Raw genomic sequence first — 7,500 nt, forward strand, 5'->3', positions numbered from 1 at the left:
TTTGTTCTGTGACGCCGGAGCGTCGTTGGCGCCACTCGATAGACTGCACAAGCAGACAACGTCGGATGCATTGCACATGGCTAGCGGATCTACTCTCTGCACTGCGTCGGGTGTTCCTACGTCTGTCTGGAGACATTGCTAGGCCAGTACGGCACTCTGCGCACTCTTGCTTGTCCTCTTCGAGCGACGGGCCTCTAAGCGGGGTTGTATTCCGGTACGACACATCGACTGGTACACATTGCACGCACTAACGATCTCTCTGCACTGAATGGAACTCATTCATAACCACCGTGACGGGAGACTTTGCTAGTACGCACGATACTCTGCGCATGTGCACATGTTTTACAACCCAACCAACTTAAGCACCTAGGGAAGTTGTGATGCCATCTGAACACCCACCGACTGATGCATTGAACGGCTAAAGTTGACCTTCAATCCGAACTGGCACTTTGCGGCGTGGAGGCAGTTGCGCGACCACTCCTATCCCAAACCAACAAAGCATGGTGTATCCTAAGTGTTCGGTACAAGCACACCACGACGGGACACATTGAACGGTTCAGCGATCTCTCTGCACTAGTGGAAGAACTCCAACGTGATACGGGAGACATTGCTCTAAACCGAACGGCATCTCTGCGCGTTTACTTGACGCACCCCAACTTGGTCAACTGTTGGACTTTTTCGTAATCACGGCGGGACACATTGAACGAGCTCTAACGGATCTCTGCACGCATGGAACATGGTGGCGGGAATCATTGCTAGAACCGAACGGCGCCTCTGCGCGATGTACAAAGCCCAACAGGAACCTCGTATCGGCTGCCGAGCCGGAGCTTGAACAACTTGGACTTTCACCTCTAATTTATATCAACTCACCACTCCCCGAGGGATCCGCAGAATTGCTTCTGGGTCCCGTATCGTTATTGCGATTCGTTTTTGCATTACACTACATTGAACTATTCCAACTTGTTTATCCGCATGGCGAACATTTGCTGCATAGAACATTTAAGTTCCACTTCGCTCTCCCCTACGTGGGTCTGAGCTTCGCTCTCAGGGAAAAAATATGCCACATTTGGTAGGGAGACCCGGTTTCATCACGCTTTGTGCCCTGCACCATATATACCCTCATAAATTTATTCATTGGATTAGATCCAAGGAACACCAGATCATGCACCACTACCCATAATAGCTCATCGAGCTTAGCGTGAATCCTTCGGGTTTCCCTAAGAAGTTCGATTGGTCTTGCAGAGTTTAAAAACAACGAAGCTTAGTTTCAAGCAATGGTTAATATACGCGTATTCAAAACCCTTAGCTGTTACAACTTTTTACTAGAAACCATCACGACGAAGTCTTTGGGTCCGTAGACCCGTGATGTACTGCTCCAGGGAACGTTTTGATAGGGTGGAAGCTCAAAATCATAGGTTAAAATCATCGGCAGAGCCCACCAGACACCACTTTTGCTTCATTAGTTCGGACTATAGGCATACGACGATTTTTATCGCGGAGGGGACGTATGACCCAAACGGGGGCTTAATGACCCACTGCCACTGCAAACCATGCTCCTACGACTAAATAGAGGTAAAAACTACGATTTGGTGCAATCTTCATGTTTGACCTCGTAGCAAGGTACCCTCCTATAGTAGGCAATGAACAAATGATCATAATCCCAGGAGGGCAAAAATGGGAACCCGAAAGGAAAGCGCTGTTGGCGCGCCTAAGCTACTGGCCCGTAGAGTAAAATGGTACCCCCAACAAAGTTGTCGATTGACATTCTGATTGCACTTTTCATCATCTAGGGTGCGTTCCTTACACGTTTTGAGGTGTTTTAGCGAAAAACATGTTTTGAGCCACACGAGCTCTCCGGCCCGTTCGGTGCACATTTTGAAAAAAGCTAGGGAGCTGCCCCTAGGTTCGGGGTGTCACAAAATATTGAAAAGTGGTCAAAAACCGCTATCCAGAATCGGATGTAGAATCATTAGACGAACTTAAAATTGTTCTACGACCAATGTCTGCGACGTTTAGTATTCAAGATATGGCCCGCCCTAGGTCTGACCTTGCATTTTCGTGAAAATTTAAAGCATGGCCATAGGGACGGGTAAAATAGCTATTTTGAAGCAAAACCCGTATGACTTTAAATGGCCATAACTTTTGAAAAACAAGAGCTAGGTTGCGTTCCTTACACGTTTTGAGGTGTTTTAGCGAAAAACATGTTTTGAGCCACACGAGCTCTCCGGCCCGTTCGGTGCACATTTTTGAAAAAAAGCTAGGGAGCTGCCCCTAGGTTCGGGGTGTCACAAAATATTGAAAAGTGGTCAAAAACCGCTATCCAGAATCGGATGTAGAATCATTAGACGAACTTAAAATTGTTCTACGACCAATGTCTGCGACGTTTAGTATTCAAGATATGGCCCGCCCTAGGTCTGACCTGGCATTTTCGTGAAAATTTAAAGCATGGCCATAGGGACGGGTAAAATTGCTATTTTGAAGCAAAAACCCGTCTGACTTTAAATGGCCATAACTTTTGAAAAACAAGAGCTAGGGTGCGTTCCTTACACGTTTTGAGGTGTTTTAGCGAAAAACATGTTTTGAGCCACACGAGCTCTCCGGCCCGTTCGGTGCACATTTTTGAAAAAAGCTAGGAGCTGCCCCTAGGTTCGGGGTGTCACAAAATATTGAAAAGTGGTCAAAAACCGCTATCCAGAATCGGATGTAGAATCATTAGACGAACTTAAAATTGTTCTACGACCAATGTCTGCGACGTTTAGTATTCAAGATATGGCCCGCCCTAGGTCTGACCTGGCATTTTCGTGAAAATTTAAAGCATGGCCATAGGGACGGGTAAAATTGCTATTTTGAAGCAAAAACCCGTCTGACTTTAAATGGCCATAACTTTTGAAAAACAAGAGCTAGGGTGCGTTCCTTACACGTTTTGAGGTGTTTTAGCGAAAAACATGTTTTGAGCCACACGAGCTCTCCGGCCCGTTCGGTGCACATTTTTGAAAAAAGCTAGGGAGCTGCCCCTAGGTTCGGGGTGTCACAAAATATTGAAAAGTGGTCAAAAACCGCTATCCAGAATCGGATGTAGAATCATTAGACGAACTTAAAATTGCTCTACAACCCCCAGTCCGACGCCTCGTATTCGAGATATAGCACTTTGTAGGTCTGACCGAGCAATTTTGTACTGAAATGTATGGCGGACATGTTATTCATTAAACAACATTAACTTGCATCGTGCCCTACTTCATCGGCACAGCTACTATCGACTATCTATTGTTGAAATGGATTGAGTTTGACCATTTTAGCTCTTTTCTTATGCCGTGCACCAACAGTGTGTACCGATCAGGAAAGTACACTACTTACGCGTTCATGGATGTATATGTTGGTACAAGTTGCCGGTCGGAATAGCAGTGCACCAAAACTGTGTACCGATCAGGAAAGTACAAGACGGAGGGCGCAGCCCGAGCGTACGCGTTCATAGATGTCCATGTTGGTACAACCTACATGTACGTACCTTGTTTTTGTATCAAAAGTTCCAATAAAGTGTTTGTATGCTTAAAATGCTTATCTCAACCGGTCACCTTTTGGCCTGCCCTTTTATAGACAGAAACCTAGAACGATACTCGCGATGTTTGTGTTTTCCATTCGCCCGGGACGACGAAATGAGCTCTGTGCACATCGTGCAGAAAACTGTCTCCTCCTCGTATGTTTTTGTCCCTCCACGCATATAATCACCCACATTTGTGTTCAACACGGACGGCGCAGCCCGAGCGAACGCGTTAATGTTTATGTTTGTGCACACTAAAGTTACAATCCTAGGATTTGGTTATTGCGTCGCAGTGCCCGACCGTCGCGGACACCATTCTTGGACAAAGTCCAAGTACGTAGAGTACATTCCTAGGTATGTGCCCGTTCGTGACTTTCGTTGCGTGCTTACAGACACGCTTGGGTATGTTTACCATACAAGGTTTACTAGGAAAACCTGGGAAGGACGCTTGCCCTCCGTCGCGGACACCATTCTTGGAAAGAAGTCCTGGTACTTAGCGTTCTTTAATGTACTTGATCAGTTTGTATTGCAATTGCTTTGTGCCATTGACTTTTGCTAATGCTCACTAAGGGGTGTTCGTTTGCGATGTGTATGATAAGCAACTGTCTATTCTTACCAGCAGTTAATCAACACTTTTCACCCAAATCATAGGAACGTAGAGTACTTTCCCTGATCGGTACACAATTTTGGTGCACCTCTAACTTCGCCAGCACTTTATCGTTACGTTTTGTGCACAACCTTGGGACATGGTGTAAGTTTCATCATTGTTATGTTTGATTCGGTTTATTATGATTGAAAAATACGCTACGTCCAAGAAATCTGAACTCGAATACTTTTGCCACGTTGCGCAAAAGCTACTGAGCAACTCCTAGCCGTTTACCGATTTATAATTTAATTTTCGTTATTAGTTTTAAAAATACGCTAAGTCCCAAAATCTGAACTCGAATACTTTTTCTATGTGCCGCCAAAAGCTACTGAGCAACTCCTAGCCGTTTACCGATTTAAAATTTAATTTTCGTTATTAGTTTTAAAAAATACGCTAAGTCCCAAAAATCTGAACTCGAATACTTTTTCTATGTGCCACTAAAAGCTACTGAGCAACGCCTAGGTTGGTACATTTCTGGTACATGGAGTGTATGCGTGCAGGCGTACTGCCGTGCTGGACTGGAAAATCGCACTTGCTACTAGAACGTAGAGTAATTCCCTAGATAGGTGCTTTTGCATGCCTCTGTTCGACGTCCATGCAACTTGGAACGTGCGACACACGTAGCTAGGCTTCCCCATACATATTCCCTAGGGTAGCACCAAATTGCACACTTTCAGGGGTATATTTTGGTACGGTGTACTGTGCATGGTACAAGTATCATTAGCTCGTGCAATTTATTTTGCATCAAGTTGCGATTGCTGGTGCGTCGAGATAGGAGTGTTTCGCGACTTTTGCCAAGCTTTGGTGCCATTTGGTGAATAATTAATGTTCTAGCCACAATAAACGTGCCACATAATGCCAATAACGAAAACGCCATTTTCAAGGGACTTCCAGTCAAAATGTTTGCAATCAGCGCTTTCCTGTCGAGTTCAGGATTTGGGACTGAGCGATTTTTTTTTCACGATCCAATCAAACGACCAGTTCGTGAATAAACAATTCATACAACAGTACATCCCTTCAAAGTAGAAAAAAGCCGAATGCTAGGGAGCTCCAGTCAAAAACGTTGTCATTGGCGCTTTCTTCTCGAGTTCAGGATTTGGGACTTAGCGTTTTTTTTCACGATCCAGCCAAAAGACCAGATCGTGAAATAAACAATTAACACAACTGTACTAGTACATCCCTTCAACTGAAGCAAGCGCACCATACATGACCCGTACGCTAATCATCCAAGCACATGACACGTCAACTAAGTCAACACATAATACAACTTGGAAAACTAACGGGTAAGTAGGTCATCTCGTACACGACGACACACCGACCAAACCAGGTCAACACGTCACATGCACAAGACATCCTACTACCAAGGCCGACCACCTCGACACACGACCTGTTAACCGAACATGGTCAACACCATCATGTGCAAGGCAACCGGGCCAAACGGGTCAACTTATACAACTTGTAACGAGCATGTGTAAGCTTACTGGTGTGGTCCGCACGGTCCTCACATCAAGACAATCAAGTCGAGAACGAGGCACGCCGACAAGCTCATTAGTGTTAAGTGTCCTTCTCCATCCTATGTCAAGTCACTCGTCTGACACGGAAGTAGCCAACTCTTGTCCACTAGTATAAAGGAACGGTCTCCAGACCAGGTCAAGTCACTCGTCTGACAAGGAAGGAGCACGCACCAAGCTTCACCAGAGCACGGTACCACGGTCCCCAGACCAAGATGGTTAGTTACGCCAACGAGGAAGGGGCACGCGTTCCCTTGCTACACTCAACTTAGTACACTCATGCTCTCACAAGAGTATCCCCTGTGTCGACGTGGTCCCCAGACCAAGACGAGCTTGCGCACATCGAGGAAGGGGCACACGGACAAACCACCAAGCATGGGTCGCCTGAGAGGATCGATGCGAACGCATCTCTACAACTCGCAGCTCCCAGCCTGAAGTCCCGTCGTTTGCGGGCGGTTGATAGGTGTCGAAACTAGGTATATCCACGTTGGGCAGAGCTCAAGCCAACGGCGTTCCCAGTTACGGTACTAACACGTGCAGCGAACTCCACTCATTGCGGCCTAGGTATAGCGGGATGAGACGCCGGGCTGCAGACGCAGACTCCAACGGATCTCAGAGGGTTGTTAGGCCCGCTAGCTTCCGAACACCTAATGGGTTTGAGAAGCGCTATCAGCTCGGATTGGCTACGACCTTAGAGGCGTTCAGGCATAATCCAGCGGACGTAGCGTCATACCAAAGTCCGGTCGGACTAGTATTGAGCCAGTGGTCCGTACCTGTGGTTCCTCTCGTACTGCACAGGAATTCCGTTAAGATAGCGACTATAAGCACACACCAGTAGGGTAAAACTAACCTGTCTCACGACGGTCTAAACCCAGCTCACGTTCCCTTGAAAGGGTGAACAATCCTACGCTTGGTGAATTTTGCTTCACAATGATAGGAAGAGCCGACATCGAAGGATCAAAAAGCCACGTCGCTATGAACGCTTGGCGGCCACAAGCCAGTTATCCCTGTACCCAGGAGGGTATGATCGCAGCCATGTTGAAGGCCTGCGACGAGACGATGCAACGGGTTACCCGAGTGCACCAAGACCCGCACCGTAACACATTTTGGTGGTCTCCCCTCCTGGCTCGCCTGAGGAACAACTGCGAGGTTGCCCGTGACCGGATGCTGCGGACGGCTGATTTGGAGGAGCGCAGCATAGCAGCAGCTGAGCACAGGACAGCAAGGGCAGAGCTCAGCCGAGCAATTCGAGCTAGCAAGCGGAACTTGTTCCAGGAGCTGATCGAAATTGCAGAAGAGAATGCGTTCGGGGCAGGATATCGGGTCGTCATGTCCCGGCTCCGGGGCAGTCGGACGCCTTCAGAAGCGGACCGGGTCGTCCTCGAACGCATTGTGTCCGACCTCTTCCCTGAGCATCCGCCCTGTGACTGGTCGCAGCTGAGCAACGTTGGAAGCGTCGAGGGAGCAACAACAACGGCGGGAATTGCACCGGTAACGGACGACGAGCTGCTGCTCATCGCGAGCCAGATGGCAAATCGCAAAGCACCAGGGCTCGATGGCATCCCGAACGCGGCAGTGAAGACGGCCATCATGTTGTTCCCGGAGGTCTTCCGGGTCCTGTACCAGGATTGCCTCAATCGCGCTTCGTTTCCGGCGCAGTGGAAGAGGCAACGACTGGTGTTGCTGCCGAAGCAGGGGAAGCCTCCGGGAGAGAGCAGCTCGTACCGACCCCTCTGCATGCTCGACGCACTGGGGAAGGTACTTGAGCGCCTCATCCTGAATCGCCTCAATGAACATCTCGAGGA

At 48.0% G+C, this 7,500-nt stretch overlaps 1 pseudogene; it reads right to left on the bottom strand.

Annotated features, from left to right (window-relative positions):
- Positions 1 to 6,055: 6,055 nt before the first annotated feature.
- LOC120907597 overlaps positions 6,056 to 7,500 on the bottom strand; it is a 7,081-nt pseudogene continuing 5,636 nt past the window's right edge.

Source organism: Anopheles arabiensis, assembly GCF_016920715.1.
Source record: "Anopheles arabiensis isolate DONGOLA chromosome X unlocalized genomic scaffold, AaraD3 X_pericentromeric_contig0012, whole genome shotgun sequence".
Classification (NCBI taxonomy): domain Eukaryota; kingdom Metazoa; phylum Arthropoda; class Insecta; order Diptera; family Culicidae; genus Anopheles; species Anopheles arabiensis.